This window comes from Erinaceus europaeus, chromosome 13, assembly GCF_950295315.1.
Source record: "Erinaceus europaeus chromosome 13, mEriEur2.1, whole genome shotgun sequence".
NCBI lineage: Eukaryota > Metazoa > Chordata > Mammalia > Eulipotyphla > Erinaceidae > Erinaceus > Erinaceus europaeus.
Genome location: NC_080174.1, coordinates 83,601,843 through 83,617,494, shown reverse-complemented (window position 1 = coordinate 83,617,494; position 15,652 = coordinate 83,601,843). Strand labels below are relative to the sequence as shown.

General features: G+C 42.1%; 1 protein-coding gene across 2 annotated transcripts in view; it reads right to left on the bottom strand.

Annotated features, from left to right (window-relative positions):
• The window catches only part of ROR1 (receptor tyrosine kinase like orphan receptor 1), a 467,044-nt gene that overhangs the window by 90,439 nt on the left and 360,953 nt on the right, over positions 1-15,652 (bottom strand). The gene's annotated exons all lie outside the window — the stretch shown is intronic.

Below are 15,652 nucleotides of genomic sequence, written 5' to 3'. Positions count from 1 at the left end.
TTACTGTTCATTATTTTGACTTATTTTTTTGAAACAGAGAGGAATGGAGATGCATAGGAAAGGCAGTGCTAGAGAAAGAAAGAGAAAGAGTTAGAGAGAGAAAGAGCACCAGGTGGTGCTGCACCTGATTGAACGCACACATCACAGTGCACAAGGACCTGGGTTCAAGTCCCTGGTCCCCACCTGCAGGGGGAAAGCTTCACGAGTAGAGAAGCAGGGCTGCAGGTGTCTCTCTGTCTCTTTCCCTCTCAATTTCCCCCATCCCTCTCAACTTCTCTATCTCTATCCAATAACAAACAAAAATATTTTTAAAATAAAATAGTTTTATTATTGTTGTTCATTATTTTTATTTATTTATTTTTTAAACAGAGAGGAATGCATGGGGGGAGAGAGAGAGAGAGACAGGGAGAGAGAAAGAGAAAACTAGAGAGAGAGGCAGGAGAGAGGAAGAGACTTGCAGCATCACTTCAAGACTCATGAAGCTTCCTCCCTGAAGGCTTGAACCCAAGTCCTTGCATATGGTAGGTGATGTGTGTGTGCTCTACTTGGTGTACCGCAAACCAGCCCCTGAGTGAAACTTATACTAAATATGGTCTCCTGCAACAGAGCCAAGGATATGGTGGGAGAGGAGTGGGTAGTAGGATCTCAAGGCTTGAAGACAGAGAAGGACCTAAACTGGTGATTGGAATGGTGTACAAACACCTATCATGGGGGGCCAGGCGGTGGCGCACCTGGCTAAGTGTACACATTACAGTGCACAAGGTCCCAGGTTCAAGCCCCTTGTCCCCCACCTGTATGGGGAAAAATTCACAAGTGGTGACGTAGGGTTGCAAGTGTCTCTCTGTCTTCCTCCCTGACTCCTCTCAACTTCTCTCTATCTCTATCCAATAATAAATAAATATATATATATATTTTTTTAAAAAAGCACCTATCATGGAAGGATGAGAAATTGTACCCAAGTGACATCAACTGTATCGCAAGCCAAGAATAAACCAAACGAAATTTATTTTCACTTGCTACCACCACCACCCCCAAAGTTTCAGTTTATTTGTTGAGTACATAAACATTCCTATAAAATGTGTGTACCTGGCATCTGACACAGCAGACAAAAATTGTCTTTCTAAATCAAAGAAGGAAGTTTATATTTATTCCAGAGACAGGATAAACATGGAAGTTTTTTTTTTTTTTTTTCTTACCAGAGCACTGTTCAGCTCAGGCTTATGGTGATGCGGGGGCTTGAACCCGGGACTTTGGAGCCTCAGGCATGAGAGTCTGTTTGCATAAACATTGTGCTATCTACCCTACGCCCATGGAAGATCTTAATACAATAATTTTACATGAAACTTAAGAGTTCACGGCAGCTGGTTTGACTTCCTGTCTCTAAGGACAGCCTATAGAATGCAGAGCAAATCTGTAATGATTTGGAACCAATTTTATGTTCCAATGTCATCATGGAGATTGATTCCTAAGTACAGTAGATGTTAGAAATGTTAAGTATTAAGTAATGACATTTAACAAAGCATTTTGAGTCTTTGGGCATGCCCAGATCAAAGGCACCCATGTTTTTTTCTAATTACAGCCCATAATCTACATGGCATTCAAATAGACTACCTGGCACTAGCAGACAGGAAAAATTTCAAGGATGGACATGAATGACCTGTAGGGTTATTTTTGTTGTCAGGACTGCAGTATTGCTGGCAGTCAAAAGCCCATAAGAGCTAATGTTTTCTCTATTCATTCCCCTCTATAGAAGGAATAAATGAATGAATGGTAGGTGAATGGAATGAAGATGCCCAGGATATAGTTCAGCACACAAAGCTTTCATGCCTGAGACTATAGACTCCAGGTTCAGTCTCTGGCAGTACCTGAGCTGAGTGCTGTTTTTTCCTCTCCTTCTCTCCCCCCGCCCCCCGTGCCCCACAGATGACAATGATAATGAGAGGAATGCAAGCATGCTCAACAAAGTTCTATTTTCTATATGTTCATTCTATTTTTTTTAAAAAATCACTCCCCCCCCACCCCCCAGTATTTAACTTTGCCTCTTGTGAAATCTAGGACCAGTTGTAGAGTTGTCAGATGAGACAAAGCCTCCTTAGCAATTTCTTTTCTTCCATACCAGACATCTTCCAAATGGCAAGAGTTGGCCTATTTCTTGAGTGCAGTAACAGTCCTCTATTTTAGCAGGCAGGGGGTGTTGCAAAAACATTGCCAACTAAGTGGGATGTTTCACTTTCTACATTTTCTAGCAGGAAGTAAAGCTCATGGAAATTCTAGAGGCTGTGGTTTTTCTAAAATGTGTTTTCTACTTGACTGTCCCCTCACTGAGGGTAGGGATATGTCATCTGTGTTAAGATGCTTTCTGAGTCCATTCTTCCCACTGTGTATCAAACAAGGACAGCATGGAGTGAAGAACAGAGTTTGTTGCTCTCCACTTTATTGTCTTTATTGCTTCTCTTAGCAGCAGGTAACTGTATATGGCAGAACCATATATCTTTTGCTAGCTGAGAATCTTACAGAGCTTAGGGTAGTGTTTAATCACTGACAAGAACCAGAATCTGTGAATATCAACAGCAAATCTATCACTGATTCACTATGCAACCCTGAAGGAAGAACTTAATTGCTCAGTGGTGCTGTTTTATCATTGAAATGGGCATAATACTTGCCTATCTTACAGGGACCCTCCTTTTATTTATTTTTTTAAACTTAAAAAAATAATTATCTTTATTTATTTACTGGATATAGACAGCCAGATATCAAGAGGGAAGAGGGAGATAGAGAGAGAGACAGAGAGACACCCACAATGCTGCTTCATCACTCACAAAGCTTTCCCCCTGCAGGTGGAAGTGGGCTTGAACCCACTTCCTTGCACATTGTAACATGTGCGCTCAGCCAGGTACACCACCTCCCGCACCCCCCCAACCCCCCGCCAGTGTTTTTTTACAGCTCAAAGAAGGTAAGAGTAGAACTTCTGTCGAAGCACAGTGCACAGTTACTCCATTGTAGGAGATGGGCTTCAGGACTTCAGAAAGATGTGAACAGCAGCAACAAATGCTGGAGAGGCTGTGGGTACAGAGGAACCCTTCTGCACTGCTGGTGGGAATGTAAACTGGTCCAGCCTCTGTGGAGAGCAGTCTGGAGAACTCTTACAAGGCTAGACATGGACCTTCCACATGACCCAGTAATTCCTCTCCTGCGGATATACCCCAAGGATTCCATAATTCCCTTTTGTTGCCTTTGTGTTTTTTTTTTATTATTGTAGTTATTATTGTTGTTGTGATTAATGTCATTGTTCTTGGATAGGAACAGAGAAAAATGGAGAGTGGAGGGGAATACAGAGAGGAGGAGAGAAAGATAAGACACCCGCAGACCTGCTTCACCGCCTGTGAAGCGACTCCCCTGCAGGTGGGGAGCCGGGGGCTCAAACCGGGATCCTTACTCTGGTTGGTCCTTGTGCTTTGAGCCACGTGGGCTTAACCCGCTGCGCTACCGCCTGACTCCCTCCTGGAAAGGTGGTTATATAACAGGAGTTTGGTGAGATTAGATGCCAAATAACTTTCTCCTATCCCATTAGACAGACAGACCCCAGGAGACAGGCTGCACTTTGCAGTCTCTTCTCCCAACTATCTCCTTTAAGACTTTCATTAGTGACTGATATTCCAGTTATCTTTAAAGTCTTAAATGGTGTGCGTATCTGGGTCTGTGCATTTGGGGGGTGGGAAGAGCAGAGATTCATCCCACGTAACTTGTCCAAGGGCTTGGGAATATACCACAGTCATTCCAATTGCCGAGTTCTGGACCTATCAACGACCTCTTTATCCCACAAGTGGGGTCCTGAAAACAGCTGGTTATTTGAAAAGTCCTGGATATCTGAATATTTGCTAGGCTACAGTGACCCCATGTTTTATGACCTAGCACTTACGGCTAAGAAGTGATTAACTAAAACTCAACCAGATGGCAAGTATGTGATGCCTGCCCGAATCAAAAGCTGAAATCTATGAGACCCTGTGAAGTGATTAAACATGTCATTTATTTGCTATTAAAATACTTATGATTTATCACAGGGCCAAACTTTGCCCACCAATACTTGATATTTATGACTCTTTCCCTCAGGACACAGAGGCGACTACAGAAATATATTCTTTCTGTAATCTACCTCCATTTGATGTCTTATTTTTTTACACTTAGTAATGCAGTGATTGACACCAACTTTGAAAATAACTCAGGGGTGAGGTTCAGTACAATTATATTTATACATGTGAGTTATTGTTATTAAATATAAGTGGTGGACTTAAAATAGAAATTTGAAAAGTGAATGATGATGAAAAGTATGTCCACATTAAAAAAACAAACAACAACAACAACAACAACAACAAAAAAGTACTCAATTTGCTCGGACTTCAAAATGTGATCTGACCCACCCTACTAGGGAAAGAGAGAGGCAGACTGGGAGTATGGACCGACCAGTCAACGTCCATGTTCATTGGGGAAGCAATTACAGAAGCCAGACCTTCCACCTTCTGCAACCCACAATGACCCTGGGTCCATACTCCCAGAGGGACAGAGAATGGGAAAGCTATCAGGGGAGGGGATGGGATAAGGAGATTGGGTGGTGGGAATTGTGTGGAGTTGTACCCCTCCTACCCTATGGTTTTGTTAATTTATCATTTTTTAAATAAAAAAATAAATTTTAAAAAAATGTGGTCTGAAAACTCAGTAACAAAGACAGACTTCAAAGAAAAGCCTGTGTCACCCATTTCATAGAAGGGAAAAGCAATGATGCTTCTGATTCTTCCTGTGTGATTATTTTAACAATGAGGTAAGGAAAATGTCGCTGTCTCCATTTTATCTAAGGGAATGGAAGTTCCTTAGGTCTTACGACTTACCAACTACACACAACTCCTTTTCTGTGGAACAGCAAGAACTCCGGGGGTGGCATGCTTTGAAAGAAAGTGAATGTAGAAAAAAATAAAATGACTGCAAAGGGTACATCGAGACTTGAGACATCGCTGTCCTGGCTGTCCTGTGCACTGATGATGTTAAAATGTATCCCTCACTTAAAATGTATCCTTCCCTTGGACCTACTAGATGCTCGTCAGCACCCCTGCATTCAGGGTAACCAGAAATATCTCCAGACATTGTTCAAATGTTGCCTGGAGAGTAAAATAATCCCCTGGTTGAATGTTACTGGCCTAACCCAATGTGTAGGATACAAGAGGAGTTTGATACATGTTAATTCTAATCCCCGTGAGGAGTTTGATACATGTTAATTCTAATCCCCGTTAGATAAAACATCTTTTAGGTATTTACTGATTCAAGATGAGAGAGAGAGAAAGAGAGGGAGGGGGGCTAGAGCACTGCTCAAGCACATGTCATGGGGGTTGAACCTGTGATTCACACAGATGCAATTTCTTCTTTCTACCTGCTGAACCATCTTTCTGGCCATTGTTATCACTCTTTTCTTTTCCTTTTTTTTTTTTTTTTTTTGGTGGGGGGTGTTGATGTTTGCTTTTTCATGAAGTAGGACCCAACTTATTTAGAATCTGTATTATTTCAAATAGTAGCAGAATTTAAGTCGAGAATTTCAGTTAAGGTGAAAACAGTAGCAATGTCCATAATAATCCAGAAGACGCTGGGTTCACTTAGGAAAACATTTTATTGACAGGCATTCATGAGGGAAGTTACTCAGGTTCAATCACTACACTAAGTACAGGTCATTCTTGAGCATTCACCAAAGCCTCAACAGCATCTGCCGCCAACAACTTTCAAAGAAATGTCTATTGATAACTTCACTTTTTAAACATTTTTTTAGATTTATTTATTTTCCCTTTTGTTGCCTATGCATTTCGTTTTTGTAGTTATTATTGTTGCTGTCATTGATGCCGTCGTTATTAGATAGGACAGAGAGAAATGGAGAGAGGAGGGGAAGACAGAGAAGGGGAGAGAAAGACAGACACCTGCAGACCTGCTTCACTGCCTGTGAAGCGACTCCCCTGCTGGTGGGGAGCTGGGGGCTCAAACCAGGATCCTTCTGCCAGTCCTTGCGCTTTGCGCCATGTGTGCTTAACCAGCTGCACTACCGCCCAACTCCCCGATAACTCCACTTTAAAGCATTGAAATGGGGCCAGGTGATGGTGGCACAGCTGGTTGAGTGCATGTGTTATAATGCACAAGGACCTGAATTCAAGCCTCTAGTTCCCCCCCATGCAGGGGAAAGCTTTGCAAGCACTGAAGCAGTGTTGCAGGTGTCTCTCTGTCTCTCTCCTCTTTCTGCCCCCCCCCTTGATTTTTGGTTGTCTTTATCCAATAAATAAATAAAGATAATTTTTAAAAAAGAAAAGAAAAGAAAAGGCAGTTTGAAGTGACACAATTATTTCTGTCTTTGTTGTCTAGTAATGGCAAGCCTTCCCTTTTGCTAAGTAGGTTAATAAGTGAAGACTATTTTATTACAGCGGTGTGAGGAATCCTAAGTTCTTTATCTTCAGATTTTTTTTTTTTTGCATAACTAGCCTAAAACCTCCCTGTTGTCTTTTTTTTTTAGTATGTTGTCTATTATTTAAACTTTAGTAGGAAATGAGACCAACTATATATCAGCAGAGCTTCATTTCCATATACTGGACGTTGTGAGTAATATCATGCCTGGCCCATTCTTCCTTTTCTAGACCAAGGTTATGGTCCTTGGAGCCAAATGGTTGTATTCCAGATGTCCCAAAGACATCAGCAATGCCAGAAGATGCTCTTCCTCTTAAGTACTCACGATACAGTTCTATGTATATGTCAATTGTTTACCAGCATGGAGTGGGCAGATGTTAGAGATACTACTAAACTTTCTGCAATGGGCAAGGTAGTCAGAGAACAAAAACGAATGATCCCGCTCCAGCTGTTATTCAAGTCAAGGTTGAAAATCCTGTTCTAGAATCTGGCTCTGCAGTGAAGACAGCAGATAAGCAACCAACAGATGCTTGAACACACACAAACACACACCAGATGTTGTTTGTCTAGCTTTGTGACACACACTGCCTTCTTAAGGAAGGCTTTTAGCATCTGACACTTGGAAACCACTTCCTGGATGCCAGGATCTTTGTACATGTCCCCACAGCACTGAGGATACCAGTACAATGCGGCCTCATGGAGAGATGTAGAAAAGGCAGTGGAATAAATACCAAACTGGAATCCAGCATGTGTCTCTGAGCTCTTCAACACTAGTGTTCCTTTGACCTACCTCTACAGACATGACCACTCTACAGCTCCCAAGGGTCTCCTCTTGGTGGCATGAATAGGGAGTGGGTGTAAGGGAGCTGGGTCCTCTCCTCTCACTCTTCCCCTGTCTACACTAGGATTGGGAGTTTATTTTCCTTCTCTGCTTCACACTGACAGAAACACAGATTTGGTTTCATTAAACATTTCACTTAATCATCTGAAATGTAAAAACTGAGCAAACAGATCTGACTCACACTTTCCACACTTCTCGTGGTGCAGCTGAGCAGAGCTGTTGTTAAAACAAACAGGAGAAAGGTGGAGGTCAGGGTTTTGCTACTTGTACTTTAGTTAGCCTCAGTTTCCCAAACCTCTCCTGAGTCTCAGCTTGAACTTGTGTGAACTGGAACTTCTTTCCTTCGTAGCATGAATATAGGAAGCTCTGTGGCTATTTATCGACACAGACCTACCAATGGCTATTCAGCACCTAGAGGTTTTCCACAAGCTACTAGGGAGATGACAGTTGTCCTAGAAGTGCTGCTTGATCAGTTTTGAAGACTCTGTTCTTTGATTATGTCAAGCATGAACTGTCAAGAAGCCTTCACAATGAGTGTCTCCTGTGCCTCGAGTAAACCAATTCTTCCAACCAGACTCCTGGATCACTCCTCCATTGCATTCAAACCTTTGCTTCAGTGACACCAGATTAGAAAGACATTCTCCAACCAACCCAAGTAGCAGCCCTACCATGTCACTGGATTGCTTCTTATTATTGGGTTGTCAGGAAAGGCATGATGTATTTTTCTATGCAAAAATGTGCCATGGCTTATCTGACAGCCCATTATTGTTCTGCCTTCTCTTTCTGGTTCTGTCCTTACAGAGTTGTATTACATTTTCAAAACTGCAAGTTCTTTTTTTTAAAAAAATATTTATTTATTCCCTTTTGTTGCCCTTGTTTTTTTTTTATTGTTGTGATTATTATTGTTGTTGTTTTGATGCTGTCATTGTTGCATAGGACAGAGAGAAATGGAGAGAGGAGGGCAAGACAGAGAGGGGGAGAAAAAGATAGACACCTGCAGACCTGCTTCACCGCCTGTGAAGCAACTCCCCCTGCAGGTGGGGAGCCGGGGGCTCGAACCGGGATCCTTATGCCTGTCTTTGTACTTTGAGCTACCTGCACTTAACCCACTGCGCTACCACCCAACTCCTCAAAACTGCACATTCTAAGGGCCAGAGATGTAACCCAGTGGTGGAGAACATGCAGGAAGCCCCCGAGTTTGATCCCTGGTAGCACCGAACAAGAACAAACAGCTTGGGTAGAGACAGAACAGAATCCTTGCCTATTCTGTCAGTATTAAATTCTTCATGCCTAGAACAGTAGCTGGCTGTGTAGATACTTCTGGACTGTAGGAAAGGCAAATAGCCAGTATTGATCAGGAACCTGTGGCAGGACCATCGCCACCACCCTAGCACTTTTGCAGGTTTATTAGGCTCTTTTCTAGAACTGTTCATGAAGCCTCCCCCTGTAGGTGGGGACAGGGCACTTGAACTTGGGTCCTTGCACATTGTAATACATATGCTCTCCTGGGAGTACCACCACTTCAGTTCAGGGATTCTTCAGTTAAGTCCTTCTCTGACCATCAGTTTCACATATTTCTATATTGCTAGTTCAAAGGGTCCTAATGACTTGATAGGAACAGCACAGTACCATGGTAAGCAGAGTCCCTGTGTCACACCTCATGGCACTGTCAGCCCCGCCACATGCAGAGACAGGGGAATGCCTGAAGTACTGGTTTTAATGTCTTTATTATACTCATGGCCCCTCACTCTCTCTCTTTTTCCAATCTGAGCAGCTGAAGTGCCCCCTTCACCCCCTTTTAAAAAAAGAACCATCATAGAAGGGGGAAAAGAAGTTAATTTCTACCCATAAAGCTCTGTAAAATACCCTTGAGGTTTCATCTGTGACCCCTTGAAAGAATGCACTGCAACAGGCATCTGGCTTGTAAAAATAAACACAGGGACTGGTTTTCCCAAATAACTTGGTCTAATCATCGACTGCTCCTGAAGACACGGTTCTTGAGATGTGACAATCTTAGAGAACAATTCATGCCACGGTCCAGGCACAGAGAAGGCATCTACAGAGATTGAATTACAGGCCCCAGAAAGTCTGGATTTAGAAAAGAACCAGCTCCACAGAACGCAATCTAAGGGCACTAATGCAAAGTAGAATTTGACTGAGTTTGGAGTACTGCACCAAAGTAAAAAACAAAAACAAACAAAAAAAAACTTTGGGTGGGATGGAGGGTGAGGGTAGATTTTCAGCTTCACTATAGGGGGGTGAGGATAGGGACAGAGACCTTTGGTGGCGGGAATGGTGTTAATATAATAATTTTTTTTTTAATTTTACTTATTTACCCTTTTGTTGCCCTTGTTTTTATTGTTGTTGTAGTTATCATTATTGTCATCATTGTTAGATAGGACAGAGAGAAATGGAGAGGAGGGGAAGACAGAGAGGGGGAGAGAAAGACAGACACCTGCAGACCTGCTTCACTGCCTCTGAGGAGAGTTGACTCCCCTGCAGGTGGGGAGCCGGGGGCTCGAACTGGGATCCTTATGCCAGTCCCTGCACTTTGCGCCATGTGCACTTTACCCGCTGCGCTACCACCCAACTCCCAATATAATAAATTTTTTAAAAAGAGGATGTAATGTTTTCTTGTGACGAGCAGATGAGCCCATTTCACGATCTCCTTGCTATAGATTTGCGATGGCTCAGTTACTTGGAGGGTTGACTAGTGGAGGGCAGGTACTTGCAGGGCTTTTGATATTTTTTTCTACCTGAATTTTCTGAATTATTTGTGATTCTGACATCTCATGAGACCTAAATCAGGTTATCAACTGTAGTAATTAGAGATATTACTGAAAGACTATTTAAAAAAATCACCAAACCAAAAGATCCAATTAAATCCAACTTAATTTAACTGAGCTCAGCATATACTTGATTAGTGTCTACTGAGACAACGTTGTAATAGTTCATTAAATTCTTAGAATATCCAAGTAATTAATTCATTTGGACTTTATTTGCAATGCTAACTTACGTGAACTGAACTTATTCAGAGATTAATATTCTCCAATATACAAACTTTATTTAAATCATTGTACTAGGTAGATCCTGAATCTATCTGCACCATACAACGGATAAAGAGGTGAAGAGCTGAGTTATACAAAGTACTGATAAAACTCAAAGCAAGAAAATAAATGACCTGGGACCAGGTGGTGGCGCACCTGGTTAAGCGCTCACATTATACTGCAAAAGAACCCAGGTTCAAGCCCCTGGTTTCCACCTGCAGGCGGAAAACTGCAAGAGTGTTGAAGCAGGGCTGCAGGTGTCTCTCTGTCTATCTCTCCCTCTCTAGCTTCTCTCTTCTTCTCTTCATCTTTATCCAATAATAAATAAATAAGTCAAATAAAGTGTTTAAAGAAGAAAATAAATGACCTTATTAAAAATGAACAGTAGAACTGGATAGACACCAAAGAAGACATGCAGATGGTCAGGTGGCACATGGAAATAATATTCATTATCACAGATTATCAAGGAAGTGCCAAACAAAACTATAATGAGAGATCACCTCAAACTGATGAGAAGGGCCTATGTCAGAAAAAAAAAAAAAACACCAGAGTTAAAGGTTGGTGGAACTGTAGTGATAAAGAAATATTGTATTCCATTTGTGGGAATGTAAACTAGTCCAGACCCTATAGGAAATAGTTCTGCCCATGTCTATGTTTCTCTCCCTCTCTCCATTTCTCTCTGTCCTAGCCAATAAAATGGAAAAAAAAAAAAATGACCACCAGGAGCAGTGGATTCACAGTGCCAGCAATAAGCCCCAGGGATAACCCTGGAGGGGAAAAAAAGAAAGAAAGAAGTTTGGAAGCTTTTCAAAATATTAAAAATAGATCTACCATATAATGCAGCAGCTTCCCTCCCAGATCTTACCTGAGAAATATAAAAACAGGGATTTCTGTGCTGACTGCATCTGTATGGGTGAAAGCAAAGACACGGAAACAACACGAGTGCCCAATGACAAAGGAGTGGACCAAAAAACGTGCACACACACACGTACACCAGGGTATATGGTGTTTAGTGCTCAGTAACAAAAGAAAAAAGAGAAAAACCTTGCCATCTGCAATGTGGATGGAACCGGAAGGCTGATGCCAGGGGTGACCATTTAGAAGGAGAAAGGTTAAGTAGCAGGTGACTGCACTCATAGCAGAGGAACACAGCAAGTGAACCGACAAAGCCAACAGAGTTGGATTCCTACCACACAGCTGAAACTCTCAGAAGACAAAGGGGTAAGAGGGTTCAAAGATGGAGGGTCTAATAAGCTGTGGGAGGGATACTTGCTATTTTGGTGGTGGGCATGATGTGGTCTTATGTGAAACTGAACTTTTTTTTAATGTTTTTTTAAAATATTTTTTATTGTCTTTGTTGATAGGATAGAGACAGCCAGAAATTGAGATCGAAGGGGGAGATAGAGAGGGAGAGAGAGACAACTGCAGCCCTGCTTGACTACTTGCAAAGCTTTCCCCCTGCAGGTGGGGGCTGAGGGCTTGAACCTGGGTCCTTGCACGTTGTCACATGTTTGCTCAACCAGGTGTGCCACTGCCTGGCCCTTGAAACTGAACTTGTGAAACATTTACAGGGACTGGAGTGGTGTATTCAATAGAATACACACATGACCATGCGTGAGGACTCAAGACCCTGGTCCATGCATGGGGGGGGGGAGGACTTTAGAAGCGGTGGAACAGTGACATATACGTCTATATTTCTCTCTCCCTCTCTGTTTCTCTCTGTCTATATAAGAAAACAAAGCAAAACAAACAAAAGAAACATACACCGTGAATAAACATGGTCTCAATAAAGAAGTCAGCAATGGTCCAGGAGGTAGAACATTGGGATCAAGCTTTGGACTTTCAAACATGGAGTTATGAGTTCAATCCCTGGTGTCGTATGTGTCAGAGTGATGCTCTGGTTCTTGCTTCTCATCCTTTCTGGCTTGTTGATGAGTAAATAAATACATCTCTAAAAAATAAAGAAATTGGGGGTCAGGCTGTAGTGCAGCAGGTTAAGCGCACATGGTGTGAAACTCAAGGACCAGCGTAGTAAAGATCCTGGTTCGAGCCCCTGGCTCCCCACCTGCAGGTGGGGGTCACTTCACAGGTGGTAAAGCAGGTCTGCAGGTGTCTCTCTTCCTCTCCCCCTCTGTTTTCTCTCCTCTCTCAATTTTTTCTCTCTGTCTTATCCAGCAACCATGACATCAATAACAACAATAATAATAACCACAACAATGATAAGAAAACAACAAGGGCAACAAAAAAAATAAAGAAATTAAATAAAAATACCAATAGTTTAAGAACATAAAATAAAACACGGAGTCAGACAACTATCTTGTTTGTATCCTCATCTATTTAAAATCAGCTGGAAAACATAAACACTGTGTTTGCTTTCATAACTTCCAGTTATAACACAAATATCCAGGAGCAGAATGTTCCTTCAACAGCTTTTTAAAAAATTTTTATTATCTTTATTTATTGGATAGAAACAGCCAGAAATTGAGAGGAAGGGGGGTGATAGAGAGGGAAAGAGACAGACACCCGCAGCCCTGCCTCACCACTCATGAAGCTTTCCCCCTGCAGGTGGAAACTGGAGGCTTGAACCGTGGTCCTTGTGCACTGTAACATGTGCGCTCAACCAGGTGCACCGCCACCTGGCTTCAACAGCTTCTGATTAGTTCAGAAGACTAAATGAGTTTCTTCCTCCTTCTTTTATTTATTTATTTTTTTGCTTCCAGGGTTACTGCTGAGGCTACAAGAGCCTGTACTACGAATCCACTGCTCCTGGTGGCCTTTTTTTTTTTCCTCCCCATTTTATTGGACAGAGAGAAATTGAGAAAGGAGGGGGAGCTGGACAGAGAGACACCTGCAGACCAGTTTCACGGCTTGTAAAGTGCCTGTACATGGAGGGGGTGGACTCAAACTGGAGTCCTCACGCGGGTCCTTGCACTTCCTACTATGCGCACTTAACCCAGTGCACTACCCCCCAGGCCTGGCCCTGCCACATCCTTTTTCACACACAACAATAACAATTATAATAGCAACTGGTCTTGACTGAGCATTTAAGGGCTATTGATGTTTACCAAGCGTTTGCAATGGGGTAAATAAGAGCTGGATTTTCAATGAACCAATACACTGGTGAGATGACACAGAACTTGAAGCAGATACACCAAGTCGATCTGTAGCACTGTGGCTAAGACCCCTTACCCTTGGAAGGGAGGTAGGAGAGTCTGTCTGCCCCCTGGAGTTGTTTGTGTGTATGTGCATCATGAATAGAATATAGTTTAGAAGAGAAAACACAAGTAAAACCTGAACTGGAATTGACGTATTGCACTAAAGTAAAAGACTGGGGGGGGGGGGGGGGAGTACAGGTCCAAAAAGGATGACAGAGGACCTAGTGGGGGTTGTACTGTTATATGAAAAACTGAGAAATTTTATGCATGTACAAACTGTTGTATTTATTGTCGAATGTAAAACATTAATTCCCCAATAAAGAAAAAAAAAAGATTCAAAGAATATATATATTGTTTAGTTGTAGAGGGATATTCCGGTGTGTAAGATTACAGGTCTATTCCTCAGCCACCTCACCATAAAATTCCGGAAGTGTGCTCAGTCCTGTGAGACTATAAACTATGCTTCCCTCCCTGATGTATCCGAGACACTGGGACTAGCCGGTAAACATGTCTTGATTAAGTGGGCAATAAATATGAAAGTGTTTTACAAATGAAGATTTCATTATTATTATTTATAGCATTCATTTTCTGCTGCTACTTACTTTACCCATAGCCCTAATATTTATTCCTCATAGTTGTTGGGGGAAATGATTTATTTATTACTATGAGAAAATTATTTCAGGCTGATGAAGTCCTGAAGTAAAATGGTGTCTGCTTTAGCTCTGTACCGGCATTAAAAAACTTAGACAGCCCCACATAGAGCTGGGATGAAGGAACAGCAACAACCTTTGGTTAGACTATGCAAGACTCAGAAACATAGAGGGTCATTAGTGGGAAGAAACTCAAAGAGGGACAAACCAAACCAGGCCTGCCTTGGGCTGGAGAGACGTAATGGTTATGCAACAGACTTTCATGCCTAAGGCTACTAGGTCCTAGGTTCTAGGCCCAGAAACACCATAAATCAGGACTTCTTTTTTGACTCTCTCTCTCTCTCTCTCTCTCTCTCTCTCTCTCTCATTAAAATTAAATGAACCTGGGAGTCGGGTGGTAGGTAGCTCAGCCGGTCAAGTGCAGGTGGCGCTAAGCGCAAGGACTAATGTAAGGATTCCGGTTAGAGTCCCTGGCTCCCCACCTGCAGGGGGAGTCCCTTCACAAGCAGTGAAGCAGGTCTGCAGGTGTCTATCTTTCTCTCCTCCTCTCTGTCTTCCCCTCCTCTCTCTATTTCTCTCTGTCCTATCCACCAACAATGACATCAATAACAACAATAATAACTACAACAATAAAAAAACAAGGGCAACAAAAGGGAATAAGTAAATAAATATTTTAAAAAAATTAAATGAACCTAAAGTTCAGTTTGTACTGAGGCTCAACTCCCCTGAGAATTCTTAACTATGGAGGACTTCCAGAGCTAACCTTCTGTGCACAGATCTCAGGATAAGAAAAGGGTCAAGACCATCCTCTATTGTTAACCCATGAGAGAACAGAGAACTCATACAATGCAAATTGCATATCCTGACCCCTTTCTTCCATAGTCTTAGAAGTAAGTTGAGTGGTCTGGGAGGTGACGCAGTGGAGAAAGCATCGGACTCTCAAGAATGAGGTCCTGAGTTCAATCCCTGGCAGCACATGTACCAGAGGGATGTCTGGTTCTTTCTCTCTCTCTCCTCCTTTCTCATTAATAAATAAAATATATATAAAAAAGAAGAAGTGAGTTGAGAGGATCCACAATTAGAATGAATGGTGCGGGGTGGGATCATGAACTATTTGGAAAGGATTGGGGTCTGCCCTCAGGCATAGCACATCTAAAAGCCCAATAGCTTGGGATAAAGTTATTCTTACTGAGAACAGTTGTGTGAACTTCTCACTCACTGCGCATGCCTCCATGCATCCTCAACTGGCAGAATTCATTTGATTTCATCATTGCAAAGGACTCTCCCCTAAATTACTTAGAACAAATATGTAAGAGCTCAACTTCCCCATGAATCAGAGAAATCTTGCTTTGTGACAAGCACATGATTGCAACTGAGAGTTTAATATAGGAGAGTGTGGTCTTACAAGACGTGCGTTAAGCCTTATACAAAAGTATCAAATTTATATAGACTGAGACTTTTTCTCTTTGAAAAAAAAAATGTGTCTATCAAATAGCTTTGATTCTGCCTAAACCAGTTGCGGAAATGTAG